Raw genomic sequence first — 15,538 nt, 5'->3', positions numbered from 1 at the left:
TGGGTTATCTCATTTAAACCTGAGAGAGAGAAGGTCTGGGCTACTGTTAAGGGTTTGGGTCATCTCATTTAAACCTGAGAGAGAGAAGGGCTGCTGTTAAGGGTTATCTCATTTAAACCTGAGAGAGAGAAGGTCTGGGCTACTGTTAAGGGTTTGGGTTATCTCATTTAAACCTGAGAGAGAGAAGGGCTACTGTTAAGGGTTTGGGTTATCTCATTTAAACCTGAGAGAGAGAAGGGCTGCTGTTAAGGGTTTGGGTTATCTCATTTAAACCTGAGAGAGAGAAGGTCTGGGCTACTGTTAAGGGTTTGGGTTATCTCATTTAAACCTGAGAGAGAGAAGGGCTACTGTTAAGGGTTTGGGTTATCTCATTTAAACCTGAGAGAGAGAAGAGCTGCTGTTAAGGGTTTGGGTTATCTCATTTAAACCTGAGAGAGAGAAGGTCTGGGCTACTGTTAAGGGTTTGGGTATCTCATTTAAACCTGAGAGAGAGAAGGGCTACTGTTAAGGGTTTGGGTTATCTCATTTAAACCTGAGAGAGAGAGAAAGGGCTACTGTTAAGGGTTTGGGTTATCTCATTTAAACCTGAGAGACAGAAGGGCTACTGTTAAGGGTTTGGGTTATCTCATTTAAACCTGAGAGAGAGAAGGTCTGGGCTACTGTTAAGGGTTTGGGTTATCTCATTTAAACCTGAGAGAGAGAAGAGCTGCTGTTAAGGGTTTGGGTTATCTCATTTAAACCTGAGAGACAGAAGGGCTGCTGTTAAGGGTTTGGGTTATCTCATTTAAACCTGAGAGAGAGAAGGGCTGCTGTTAATGGTTTGGGTCATCTCATTTAAACCTGAGAGAGAGAGAAGGTCTGGGCTGCTGTTAAGGGTTTGGGTTATCTCATTTAAACCTGAGAGACAGAAGGGCTGCTGTTAAGGGTTTGGGTTATCTCATTTAAACCTGAGAGAGAGAAGGGCTGCTGTTAATGGTTTGGGTCATCTCATTTAAACCTGAGAGACAGAAGGGCTGCTGTTAAGGGTTTGGGTTATCTCATTTAAACCTGAGAGAGAGAAGGTCTGGGCTACTGTTAAGGGTTTGGGTCATCTCATTTAAACCTGAGAGACAGAAGGGCTGCTGTTAAGGGTTTGGGTTATCTCATTTAAACCTGAGAGAGAGAAGAGCTGCTGTTAAGGGTTTGGGTTATCTCATTTAAACCTGAGAGAGAGAAGAGCTGCTGTTAAGGGTTTGGGTTATCTCATTTAAACCTGAGAGAGAGAAGGGCTGCTGTTAAGGGTTTGGGTTATCTCATTTAAACCTGAGAGAGAGAGGGTCTGGGCTACTTTTAAAGGCATTCACAGCCAGCCATTTGGCCCATTTACAAATGATAACAACACGGTAAATTACTGGCTAAACTAATCCAGTCCAGTTTAACTATAATCCTATAATAGTAAAGGAAGGTATGGACAATAGTACCTTATCAGACAGTGGAGAATATACTGTAATATAGACACAGGCCTTACTGTGCTTTTACTGTCTAGAAACAGTTATTACGTTTTACTGAGTCAGGAAGAAAAAAACGTCCCAACAAGTTGTAGAAAATCGGGCCTTTTTTGACCATGTGACACATATGATGTAGTATACTGGCTGTCTCCAGAAGCACATTCTACGGTTCAATTACATCTGTCTCACTTACCTCCTGTCTGATCTTCATTGGAAGTGTCATTGCTTGATAACGTGATTGCCACCAAAAACAGAACTGGGACCATTGTGACTGAGAGAGAGAGAGAGAGAGAGAGAATAGAGAGAGAGAGAGAATAGAGAGAGAGAGAGAGAGAGAGAGAATAAAGAGAGAGAGAGAATAGAGAAAGAGAGAGAGAGAGCGAGCGAGAGAGAATAGAGAGAGAGAGAGAGAGAGAGAGAGAGAGAGAGAGATAATAGAGAGAGAGAGAGAATAGAGAGAGAGAGAGAGAATAGAGAGAGAGAATAGAGAGAGATAATAGAGAGAGAGAATAGAGAGAGAGAATAGAGAGAGAGAGAATAGAGAGAGAGAGAGAATAGAGAGAGGGAGAGAATAGAGAGAGAGGGAGAGAATAGAGAGAGAATAGAGAGAGAGAGAGAGAATAGAGAGAGAGAGAGAGAGAGAGAGAGAGAGAGGGAGAGAGATAATAGAGAGAGAGAGAGAGAGAAGAGAGAGAGAGAGAGAGAGAGAGAGAATAGAGAGAGAATAGAGAGAGAGAATAGAGAGAGAGAGAGAGAGAGAGAGAATAGAGAGAGAGAGAGATAGAGAGAGAGAGGGAGATAATAGAGAGAGAGAGAGAGAGAATAGAGATAGAGACAGAGAGAGAGAGAGGGAGAGAGAGAGAGAGAGACAGAGAGAGAGACAGTGAGAGACAGAGAGAGAGACAGAGAGAGAGAGAGAGAGAGAGAGAGAGAGAGAGAGAGAGAGAGAGAGAGAGAGAGAGAGAGAGAGAGACATAATAACAGTTATTAACAGGCCAGGTTAAACTAATGGATGATTCATACCTGATTTAAAAAAAACACAACGTGAAAAAAGTACAATCTGTATTTGATTTGATTTGATTTGATTCAGATCTCTTTTAGTTCTAATTTGAGTAATTTTTCAAAAGTCCTTAAACATTGAAATACAATTTATAATACAATCCTATTTTCACATATAAACACACTGTTACAAAACAGACATAATAACACTGACATATTGACCAAATAAATACTCTTAACAGTCTATAAAGATATATTGATTCTTCATCAAGCATAGTCCAACACAACATTTCTACATATTATATTTAAATAGTTTTGAAGTATTGATTGAATTTATATATTGAAAGGTTTCTGGTTTGCTCAGTTAAATTATTCAATTTCTATATTGCTCTGAAATCAAAATGTTGTTTTTCCTATTTCTCTTTTCTGTCTATATAACACATAGATGGTGGACAATCTATTCCTCGTATTGACTGAATGACTGTCTCTTACCAACTGAATACCGTTGTGAATGGGAGTCGGTCCATTTTAAAATGGTGAACATTATGAAATAAAATAAGCATGTTTTTTTTTTAAATCAAATTATCTTGTTGATTGATGACCAACCAAGAGCATTGCACATGACTGTATATTCTAGAGGCAGATCTCAGACCACTCAGACTGTGGTCTTCTGCCAGTGAAGCAGAACACGTTGTCATGGTAATGCCTTCTTTGTCCACAAGGTGGGCCAATAGACCAACGGACCAAACATCACGAAACCATGTAACTGATTACATTTTGGGGAGGGGGAAAGGGGGATAAACACACTTCAAGCATTTCAAATATTCAAATAAAACATGATTGTTCAAATTCCTGTTTCATGACAAGAACAAAAAAAATAAAAAAATTCTGCAGTTTATAGGGATATTTTCCAGATTTGCATGTGATGTTAAAAAGCAGTATGTTAACGAAAAGCACATGCAGCGAGGTATTTAAACATTCATGCCATCTAGACATATCACCATGGACACGTCTCTTAGTTTACAACCTCAGTAGGGTATTTAAACATTCATGCCATCTAGACATATCACCATGGATACGTCTCTTAGTTTACAACCTCAGTAGGGTATTTAAACATTCATGCCATCTAGACATATCACCATGGATACGTCTCTTAGTTTACAACCTCAGTAGGGTATTTAAACATTCATGCCATCTAAACATATCACCATGGACACGTCTCTTAGTTTACAACCTCAGTAGGGTATTTAAACATTCATGCCATCTAGACATATCACCATGGATACGTCTCTTAGTTTACAACCTCAGTAGGGTATTTAAACATTCATGCCATCTAGACATAAACACCATGGATACGTCTCTTAGTTTACAACCTCAGTAGGGTATTTAAACATTCATGCCATCTAGACATATCACCATGGATACGTCTCTTAGTTTACAACCTCAGTAGGGTATTTAAACATTCATGCCATCTAGACATATTACCATGGATACGTCTCTTAGTTTACAACCTCAGTAGGGTATTTAAACATTCATGCCATCTAGACATATCACCATGGATACGTCTCTTAGTTTACAACCTCAGTAGGGTATTTAAACATTCATGCCATCTAGACATATCACCATGGATATTATTAGTTTACAGCCTCAGTAGGGTATTTAAACATTCATGCCATCTAGACATATCACCATGGACACGTCTATTTACAACCTCAGTAGGGTATTTAAACATTCATGCCATCTAGACATATCACCATGGATACGTCTCTTAGTTTACAACCTCAGTAGGGTATTTAAACATTCATGCCATCTAGACATATCACCATGGATACATTATTTACAACCTCAGTAGGGTATTTAAACATTCATGCCATCTAGACATAACACCATGGATAAGTCTCTTAGTTTACAACCTCAGTAGGGTATTTAAACATTCATGCCATCTAGACATATCACCATGGATACGTCTCTTAGTTTACAGCCTCAGTAGGGTATTTAAACATTCATGCCATCTAGACATATCACCATGGATAAGAGCGTCTCTTAGTTTACAACCTCAGTAGGGTATTTAAACATTCATGCCATCTAGACATATCACCATGGATACGTCTCTTAGTTTACAACCTCAGTAGGGTATTTAAACATTCATGCCATCTAGACATATCACCATGGACACGTCTCTAGTTTACAACCTCAGTAGGGTATTTAAACATTCATGCCATCTAGACATAACACCATGGATACCTCTCTTAGTTTACAACCTCAGTAGGGTATTTAAACATTCATGCCATCTAGACATATCACCATGGATACGTCTCTTAGTTTACAACCTCAGTAGGGTATTTAAACATTCATGCCATCTAGACATATCACCATGGACCTCGTCTCTTAGTTTACAACCTCAGTAGGGTATTTAAACATTCATGCCATCTAGACATATCACCATGGACACGTCTCTTAGTTTACAACCTCAGTAGGGTATTTAAACATTCATGCCATCTTACATATCACCATGGATACGTGTCTTAGTTTACAACCTCAGTAGGGTATTTAAACATTCATGCCATCTAGACATATCACCATGGATACGTCTCTTAGTTTACAACCTCAGTAGGGTATTTAAACATTCATGCCATCTAGACATATCACCATGGACACGTCTCTTAGTTTACAACCTCAGTAGGGTATTTAAACATTCATGCCATCTAGACATATCACCATGGATATGTCTCTTAGTTTACAGCCTCAGTAGGGTATTTAAACATTCATGCCATCTAGACATATCACCATGGATACGTCTCTTAGTTTACAGCCTCAGTAGGGTATTTAAACATTCATGCCATCTAGACATATCACCATGGATACGTCTCTTAGTTTACAACCTCATAGGGTATTTAAACATTCATGCCATCTAGACATATCACCATGGATACGCTCTCTTAGTTTACAACCTCAGTAGGGTATTTAAACATTCATGCCATCTAGACATAACACCATGGACACTTGACTCTTAGTTCTTAGCCTCTTTAATTGCACATGTGTTTTGTTCTGTGTATTAAATTATTCTCTGATTATAAATTAGAACATGAGGGCCGTGTTCTTCAAAGCAGATTAACCCAAATTCCCACCATCGTGCCAGCACATTATTAAGAGGCTATGCTATGTCCCAGCAGCATAAACACACCAGGACATTATTAAGAGGCTATGCTATGTCCCAGCAGCATAAACACACCAGGACATTATTAAGAGGCTATGCTATGTCCCAGCAGCATAAACACACCAGGACATTATTTTGCTATGCCCCAGCAGCATAAACACACCAGGACATTATTAAGAGGCTATGCTATGTCCCAGCAGCATAAACACACCAGGACATTATTAAGAGGCTATGTATGTCCCAGCAGCATAAACACACCAGGACATTATTAAGAGGCTATGTCCGAGCAGCATAAACACACCAGGACATTATTAAGAGGCTATGCTATGTCCCAGCAGCGTAAACACACCAGGACATTATTAAGAGGCTATGCTATGTCCCAGCAGCATAAACACACCAGGACATTATTAAGAGGCTATCTTGTCCCAGCAGCATAAACACACCAGGACATTATTAGAGGCTATGCTATGTCCCAGCAGCATAAACACACCAGGACATTATTAAGAGGCTATGCTATGTCCCAGCAGCATAAACACACCAGGACATTATTAAGTGATGCTATGTCCCAGCAGCATAAACACACCCAGGACATTATTAAGAGGCTATGCTATGTCCCAGCAGTGTAAACACAAAGGACATATTAAGAGGCAATGCTATGCCCCAGCAGCATAAACACACCAGGACATTATTAAGAGGCTATGCTATGTCCCAGCAGCGTAAACACACCAGGACATTATTAAGAGGCTATGCTATGTCCCAGACAGCGTAAACACACCAGGACATTATTAAGAGGCTATGTCCCAGCAGCGTAAACACACCAGGACATTATTAAGAGGCTATGCTATGTCCCAGCAGCATAAACACACCAGGACATTATTAAGAGGCTATGCTATGTCCCAGCAACGTAAACACACCAGGACATTATTAAGAGGCTATGCTATGTCCCAGCAGCATAAACACACCAGGACATTATTAAGAGGCTATGTCCCAGCAGCATAAACACACCAGGACATTATTAAGAGGCTATGCTATGGCTGGCTGTATACCAGAGCATTGGCTGGCTGGTGCAGATCATTTTGAGGTGGGGGGCCTGGAAGAGCAATCTGGGTAGCCAGCCTTGAGATAACTGTAGTATGGAGAGGAACAACACCCCCACAGCCTGGGCCCTCACCACCCCCATGATAAACAACCCTCCACCTTGTTAAACCTCTATCCTCACAATGATACCATGCTAAACCTTTATCCTCATTATGACACCATGCTAAACCTCTATCCTCATAATGACACCATGCTAAACCTCTATCCTCATAATGACACCATGCTAAACCTCTATCCTCATAATGACACCATGCTAAACCTCTATCCTCATAATGACACCATGGGTAAACCTCTATCCTCATAATGACACCATGCTAAACCTCTATCCTGTTAATGATACCATGCTAAACCTCTATCCTCATAATGATTCCATGCTAAACCTCTATCCTCATCATGACACCATGCTAAACCTCTATCCTCATAATGATACCATGCTAAACCTCTATCCTCATAATGACACCATGCTAAACCTTTATCCTCATCATGACACCATGCTAAACCTCTATCCTCATAATGTCACCATGCTAAACCTCTAACCTGTTAATGATCCCATGCTAAAACTCTATGACAGGAATGTCAGTGTTCTGCCATGGGCAGGGCAGGACCTGGATCTCAATCCCATCGAGGGCACGGCCTGGGACCTGTTGGATCAGAGGTGAGGGCTAGGGACATTCCCCCAGAAATGTCCGGGAACTTGCAAGTGCCTTGGTGGAAGAGTTGGGTAACATCTCACAGCAAGAACTGGCAAATCTGGTGCAGTCCATGAGGAGGAGATGCACTGCAGTACTTAATGCAGCTGGTGGCCACAGCAGATACTGACTGTTACTTTGATTTTGAACCCCTTCTTTGAAGGAAACATTATTCCATTTCTGTTAGTCACATGTCTGTGGAACTTGTTCAGTCTATGTCTCAGTTGTTGAATCTTGTTATGTTCATACAAATATTTACACATGTAAAGGTAAAGTTTGCCTGGGTAAATGCAGTTGACATTGAGAGGGCGGGCTTTTTTTCTGAGTTTACATATATATCATTTTTTATTTTTTGTATTTTAACCCCTTTTTCACCCCAATTTCGATCTTGTCTCATGGCTACAACTCCCCAACTGGCTCGGGCAGGCATTGTCCAAACCCTGGGCCAATTGTGTAGGGCCTGGGGACCCCCGAACACAGTCTGTTATCATAAAGCCCGGGCCTGTAGTGACGCCTCGAGCACTGCGCCACTCGCCAGGCCTGAAACAATATATTGATCCCGTCTTGAATGAAAAGGTCATATTTAGCAATTACCCCAAGTAAATGTGTTTTCTGACGAGAGGCAGGCTCTCCTCTATCCTGCCTTATAAACACTACAGTTGTCCATTCAGTGGCGGGGCAAGACTCTGTGAAGATGACATATGGCGTAATGAAATACATCACGATGTGTACTGGGGCCATCACACAGGCAGACTGGCAGCAGAGCATGCAGTGTGAGAAGCACAGAGAGGAGGAGGAGGAGGTCGGACCGAGGGCAGCTAATGGATACTAAAGAAGGAAGATATTTCTGATTTCTGGGTAGGGCAGGGCCTGGGTAGGGCAGGGCCTGGGTAGGGCAGGGCAGGGCCTGGGTAGGGCAGGGCCTGGGTAGGGCAGGGCCTGGGTAGGGCAGGGCAGGGCCTGGGTAGGGCAGGACCTGGGTAGGGCAGGACCTGGGTAGGGCAGGGCCTGGGTAGGGCAGTGCCTGGTTAGGGCAGGGCAGGACCTGGGTAGGGCTGTGCCTGGGTAGGGCAGGGCCTGGGTAGGGCTGTGTCTGGGTAGGGCAGGGCCTGGGTAGGGCAGGACCTGGGTAGGGTAGGACCTGGGTAGGGCAGTGCCTGGGTAGGGCTGTGCCTGGGTAGGGTAGTGCCTGGTTAGGGCAGGACCTGGGTAGGGCTGTGCCTGGGTAGGGCAGGGCCTGGGTAGGGCAGGGCCTGGGTAGGGCAGGGCCTGGGTAGGGCAGGGCCTGGGAAGGGCTGGGCCTGGGCAGGGTAGGGCCCTGGCTTGGGTAGGGCAGGGCCTGGGTAGGGCTGTGCCTGGGTAGGGCAGGGCCTGGGTAGGGCAGGGCCTGGGTAGGGCCTGGGTAGGGCAGGGCTTGGGTAGGGCAGGGCCTGGGTAGGGCAGGGCTTGGGTAGGGCAGGACCTGGGTAGGGCTGTGCCTGGGTAGGGCAGGGCCTGGGTAGGGCAGGGCCTTGGTAAGGCAGGGCCTGGGTAAAGGCAGGGCCTGGGAAGTGTAGGGGCTGGGTAGGGTAGGGCAGGGCCTGGCTTGGGTAGGGCCTGGGTAGGGCAGGGCTTGGGTAGGGCAGGGCCTGGGTAGGGCAGGGCCTGGGTAGGGCAGGGCCTGGGTAGGGCAGGGCCTGGGTAGGGCCTGGGTAGGGCAGGGCCTGGGTAGGGCAGGGTCGGGCAGGGCCTGGGTAGGGGGGCCTGGGTAGGGCAGGGCCTGGGTAGGGCAGGCCCTGGGTAGGGCAGGGCCTGGGCAGGGCCTGGGTAGGGCAGGCCCTGGGTAGGGCAGGGCCTGGGTAGGGCAGGGCCTGGGTAGAGCTGTGCCTGGGTAGGGCAGGGCCTGGGCAGGGCCTGGGTAGGGCAGGCCCTGGGTAGGGCAGGCCCTGGGTAGGGCAGGGCCTGGGTAGAGCTGTGCCTGGGTAGGGCAGGGCCTGGATAGGGCAGGGCCTGGGTAGGGCAGGGCAGGGCTGGTTAGGGCAATGCCTGGGTAGGGCAGGGCCTGGGTAGGGCAGGGCCTGGGTAGGGCAGGGCCTGGGTAGGGCAGGGCCTGGGTAGGGCAGGGCAGGGGGCCTGGGTAGGAGGGCCTGGGTAGGACGGGCAGGGCCTGGGTAGGGCAGGGCCTGGGTAGGGTAGGGCCTGGGTAGGGCAGGGCCTGGGTAGGGCAGAGTAGGGCCTGGGTAGGGCAGGGCCTGGGCAGGGCCTGGGTAGGGCAGGGCCTGGGTAGTGTATGGCCTGGGTAGGGTAGGGCCTGAGTAGGGCAGGGCAGGGCCTGGGTAGGGCAGGGCCTGGATAGGGCCTGGGTAGGGCAGGGCCTTAGGTAGGGTAGGGGCTAGGTAGGGCAGGGCCTGGGTAGGGCAGGTTCTGGGTAGGGTAGGGCCAGGCCTGGGTAGGGCAGGGCCTGGGTAGGGTCCCACCTGGGTACCCACCAACCCCTCTTTACGCTACTGGGCTGTTCATCATAAATGCAGGGTAGTCACTTTAACCATATCTACATGGGTACATACTACCGTCAGCCTGGGTAACCGGTGTCTGTATGTAGCCTGGGTCTAGTGTATATAGCATCTCTACTGGGTAGTATAACCTGGGTAGGGTACTGTATATAGGGCTATAGGGCTGTATATAGGCAGGGCTGTGCCTGGGTAGGGCAGGGCTCTAGGGGCAGCCTGGGTGGGGCAGGGCCTGGGTAAAGGCCTCTCTAGGTCCCTGGGACTGTTATAGGCTGTTATAGCCTCTACTGGCCTCTCTACTGTATATAGCCTCTCTACTGTATATAGTCTCCCTACTGTTATAGCCTCTACTGTATATAGCCTCTCTACTGTATATAGCCTCTCTACTGTATATAACCTCGCTACTGTATATAGCCTCACTGGCCTCTCTAGTGTATATAGCCTCCTACTGTATATAGCCTCTCTACTGTATATAGTCTCCCTACTGTTATAGGTTATAGCCTCTACTGTATATAGCCTCTCTACTGTATATAGCCTCTCTACTGTATATAGTCTCCCTACTGTTATAGCCTCTCTACTGTATATAGCCTCTCTACTGTATATAGTCTCCCTACTGTATATAGCCTCACTACTGTATATAGCCTCTCTACTGTATATAGTCTCCCTACTGTATATAGCCTGGGTCTACTGTATATAGCCTCTCTACTGTATATAGTCTCCCTACTGTTATAGCCTCCCTACTGTATATAGTCTCCCTACTGTATATAGCCTCTCTAGGCCTCTCTACTGTATATAGTCTCTGCTGGGTAGCCTCTACTGTATATAGTCTCACTACTGTATATAGCCTCCCTACTGTATATAGCCTCTCTACTGTATATAGTCTCCCTACTGTATATAGCCTCTCTACTGTATATAGCCTCTCTACTGTATATAGTCTCCCTACTCTTATAGCCTCCCTACTGTATATAGTCTCCCTACTGTATATAGCCTCTCTACTGTATATAGCCTCTCTACTGTATATAGCCTCGCACTGTATATAGTCTCCCTACTGTATATAGTCTCCCTACTGTATATAGCCTCTACTGTATATAGCCTCTCTACTGTATATAGCCTCTTTACTGTATATAGCCTCTCTACTGTATATAGCCTGGGTACTGTTTAAAGCCTGTATAAAGCCTCTCTACTGTATATAATCTCTACTGTATATAGCCTCTCTACTGTATATAGCCCCTCTAATGTATATAACCTCTCTACTGCATATAGCCTCTCTACTGTATATAGCCTCTCTACTGTATATAGCCTCTCTACTGTATATAGCCTCTCTACTGTATATAACCTCTCTAATGTATATAGCCTCTCTACTGTATATAACCTGCTACTGCATATAGCCTCTCTACTGTATATACCTCCTACAGTATATAGCCTCTCTACTGTATATAGTCTCTACTGTATATAGCCTCTCTACTGTATATAGCCTCTACAGTATATAGCCTCTCTACTGTATATAGTCTCTACTGTATATAGCCTCTACTGTATATAACCTCTCTACTGTATATAACATCTCTACTGTATATAACCTCTCTACTGTATATAGCCTCTCTACAGTATATAACCTCTCTAATGTATATAGCCTCTCTACTGTATATAACCTCTCTACTGTATATAGTCTCTACTGTATATAGCCTCTCTACTGTATATAGTATCTACTGTATATAGCCTCTCTACAGTATATAGCCTCTCTAATGTATATAGCCTCTCTAGTGTATATAACCTCTCTACTGTATATAGTCTCTACTGTATATAGCCTCTACTGTATATAGTCTCTACTGTATCTAGCCTCTCTACTGTATCTAGCCTCTCTACTGTATCTAGCCTCTCTACTGTATTTAGTCTCTACTGTATATAGCCTCTACTGTATATAGCCTCTCTACTGTATATAGCCTCTCTACTGTATATAGCCTCTACTGTATATAGCCTCTCCTGTATATAGCCTCTACTGTATATAGCCTCTCCTGTATATAGCCTGTCTTTTTACTGTTGTTTTATTTCTTTACCTAACTATTGTTCACCTAATACCTTTTTTGCACTGTTGGTTAGAGCCTGTAAGCATTTCACTGTAATACCTGTTGTATTCAGCACACGTGACAAATAAACTTTGATTTGATTTGATAGGTTGCGAGTTCAAACCACCGAGCTGAAAAGGTACAAATCTGTCGTTCTGTCCCTGAACAGGCAGTTAACCCACTGTTCCTAGGCCGTCATTGAAAATAAGAATTTGTTCTTAACTGACTTGCCTGGTTATATAAAGGTTAAATAAAGGTTAAATAAAGGTTATATAAAGGTTAAATAAAGGTTAAATAAAGGTTAAATACACAATAAGTCAGAGGATGTCCGTCTATTGACCTGGAATGTCATTTTACTGTAGCCTACTGTAGACTGAATGAACCATTGTAGGACAAATAACAGTCCTGTATCCTACTGTAACATACTGTAGGACTGAATGAACCATTGTAGGACAAATAACAGTCCTGTAACCTACTGTAGGACTGAATTAACCTCTGTAGGACAAATAAAGTCCTGTATCCTAAGCTTACTGTAGGACTGAATTATCTCTGTAGGACAAATAACAGTCCTGTATCCTACTGTAACCTACTGTAGGACTGAATTAACCTCTGTGGGACAAATAACAGTCCTGTAGCCTACTGTAGCCTACTGTAGGACTGAATTAACCTCTGTAGGACAAATAACAGTCCTGTAACCTACTGTAGGACTGAATTAACCTCTGTAGGACAAATAACAGTCCTGTAACCTACTGTAGGACTGAATTAACCTCTGTAGGACAAATAACAGTCCTGTAGCCTACTGTAACCTACTGTAGGACTGAATTAACCTCTGTAGGACAAATAACAGTCTTGTATCCTACTGTAGCCTACTGTAGGACTGAATTAACCTCTGTAGGACAAATAACAGTCCTGTATCCTACTGTAGCCTACTGTAGGACTGAATGAACCATTGTAGGACAAATAACAGCCCTGTATCCTACTGTAGGACTGAATTAACCTCTGTAGGACAAATAACAGTCCTGTAACCTACTGTAGGACTGAATTAACCTCTGTAGGACAAATAACAGTCCTGTAGCCTACTGTAACCTACTGTAGGACTGAATTAACCTCTGTAGGACAAATAACAGTCCTGTAGCCTACTGTAACCTACTGTAGGACTGAATTATCTCTGTAGGACAAATAACAGTCCTGTAGCCTACTGTGACCTACTGTAGGACTGAATAAACCTCTGTAGGACAAATAACGGTCCTGTATCCTACTGTGAACTGTAGGACTGAATTAACCTCTGTAGGACAAATCCAGTCCTGTAGCCTAGGACTGAAGCTATAAGACTGAATAAATCTCTGTTGGAAGAAGACATCCCAAGAGTACCAGACTCATGGTAGGCAGGTGTGTGTGCAGCTGCAGTGACAACCAAGCAGCATGGTTTAGTAAATTAAGTTAACACTGCCTCCTGCTGCTATGTGCCGCAATGTCCCTGTAACCATGCACACAACCAGAGAACAGAGGAGTCCGGAGGAGAACAGAGACTAGAGGAGACTAGAGGAGAACAGAGGAGACCAGAGAGAACAGAGACCAGAGGAGACCAGAGGAGAACAGAGGAGAACAGAGACTAGAGGAGACTAGAGGAGAAGAGAGGAGACCAGAGGAGAACAGGAGAGAGACTAGAGGAGAACAGAGAGACCAGAGGAGAACAGAGGAGACTAGAGGAGAACAGAGACCAGAGGAGACCAGAGGAGAACAGAGGAGAACAGAGACCAGAGTAGACTAAAGGAGACTAGAGGAGAACAGAGGAGAACTAGAGGAGACCAGATGAGACTAGAGGAGAACAGAGGAGACTAGAGGAGAACAGTGAAGACTAGAGGAGAACAAAGGAGACTAGAGAAGACTAGAGGAGAACAGAGGAGGCAAGAAGAGAACAAAGGAGAACAGAGGAGACCAGAAGAGAAAGGAGGAGACTAGAGGAGAACAGATGAGAACAGAGGAGACTAGATGAGAACAGAGGAGACTAGAGGAGACCAGATGAGAACAGGAGACCAGAGGAGGACAGAGGAGAACAGAGGAGACTAGACGAGGACAGAGGAGAACAGAGGAGACTAGAGGAGAACAGTGGAGACTAGAGGAGACCAGATGAGACCAGAGGAGACTAGAGGAGACTCGAGGAGAACAGTGGAGACTAGAGGAGACTCGAGGAGACTAGACAAGAGGAGAACAGAGGAATGTGTCATGTGTAAAAGAAGCCACACCCTCCCTCTCCTACCCTCTCCTGCCCTCCCCTCCTCTCTCCCGCCCTCCCCCCTCCCCTGCCCTCCCTTCTCCTGCCCTCCCCTCTCCTGCCCTCCCCCCTCTCCTGCACTCCCCCCCCTCTCCTGCTCTCCCCTCCCTCTCCTGCCCTCCTCTCCCCTGCCCTGTGTTGTGTAATCCTGGCATTGTGGTCGAGGGTCTGGGTCAATAATCATTCTTTGGGTGATTAATAAAAGCTGACATGCCTTCCCCCACCTCTCCCTCATCCCTCCCCCTCCCTCCCCCTCTACCTCTTGCTCCCTCCTGAGGGAAAGACTGATGGCAGGATTCTAATGAGAGAGGAGTCCCCCCTCTCTCTCTCTCCCTCCTCCTCCCCTCTCTCTATGGTCTCTGTGTAAATGTCCTTGGTTGTTCAGGGCCTAGGGGAAGGAGAGCACCGGGAAGTTGGCCATGCATACACTACAGTAATGCTGCTGAGAGGAGTAAGACACACGGTATGAAACCAGTAGTGTGTGTGTGTGTGTGTGTGTGTGTGTGTGTGTGTGTGTGTGTGTGTGTGTGTGTGTGTGTGTGTGTGTGTGCGTGCGTGTGCGTGTGCGTGCGCGTGCGCATGTGCGTGTGTGTGTGTGCGTGTGCGTGTGCATGCGTGTGCGTGTGCGTGTGCGTGTGCCTGCAGGTACATGTGTGAATGGGGACTTCAGGAAACAGCAGAGGGAGCACCCCTTCTATCCACATCGAAGAGACAGCCTTGGAGAAGGTGGAAAGTTTTAAGTTCCTGGCGTACACATTACAGACACACTGAATTGGTTCACTCACACAGACAGTGTGGTGAAGAAGGCGCAGCAGAGCCTCTTCAACCTCAGGAGGCTGAAGACAGCAGCTTCTATCTCAAGGCCATCAGACTGTTAAACAGCTTCTATCTCAAGGCCATCAGACTGTTAAACAGCTTCTATCTCAAGGCCATCAGACTGAAAAACAGCTTCTATCTCAAGGCCATCAGACTGTTAAACAGCTTCTATCTCAAGGCCATCAGACTGTTAAACAGCTTCTATCTCAAGGCCATCAGACTGTTAAACAGCCATGACTAACACAGAGCGACGGAAAAACAGCTTCTATCTCAAGGCCATCAAACTGGTAAACAGCTTCTATCTCAAGGCCATCAGACTGTTAAACAGCTTCTATCTCAAGGCCATCAGACTGGTAAACAGCCATGACTAACACAGAGCGACGGAAAAACAGCTTCTATCTCAAGGCCATCAGACTGGTAAACAGCTTCTATCTCAAGGCCATCAGACTGTTAAACAGCTTCTAT

General features: G+C 45.4%; 1 pseudogene; it reads right to left on the bottom strand.

The window, feature by feature from the left end:
- Positions 1-15,538, bottom strand: part of LOC135511836 (receptor-type tyrosine-protein phosphatase epsilon-like) — a 112,678-nt pseudogene that overhangs the window by 45,570 nt on the left and 51,570 nt on the right.

The sequence above is a fragment of the Oncorhynchus masou genome, chromosome 24 (assembly GCF_036934945.1).
Source record: "Oncorhynchus masou masou isolate Uvic2021 chromosome 24, UVic_Omas_1.1, whole genome shotgun sequence".
Taxonomy (NCBI): Eukaryota; Metazoa; Chordata; class Actinopteri; order Salmoniformes; family Salmonidae; genus Oncorhynchus; species Oncorhynchus masou.
This window is presented reverse-complemented; position numbering and strand designations above follow the sequence as displayed.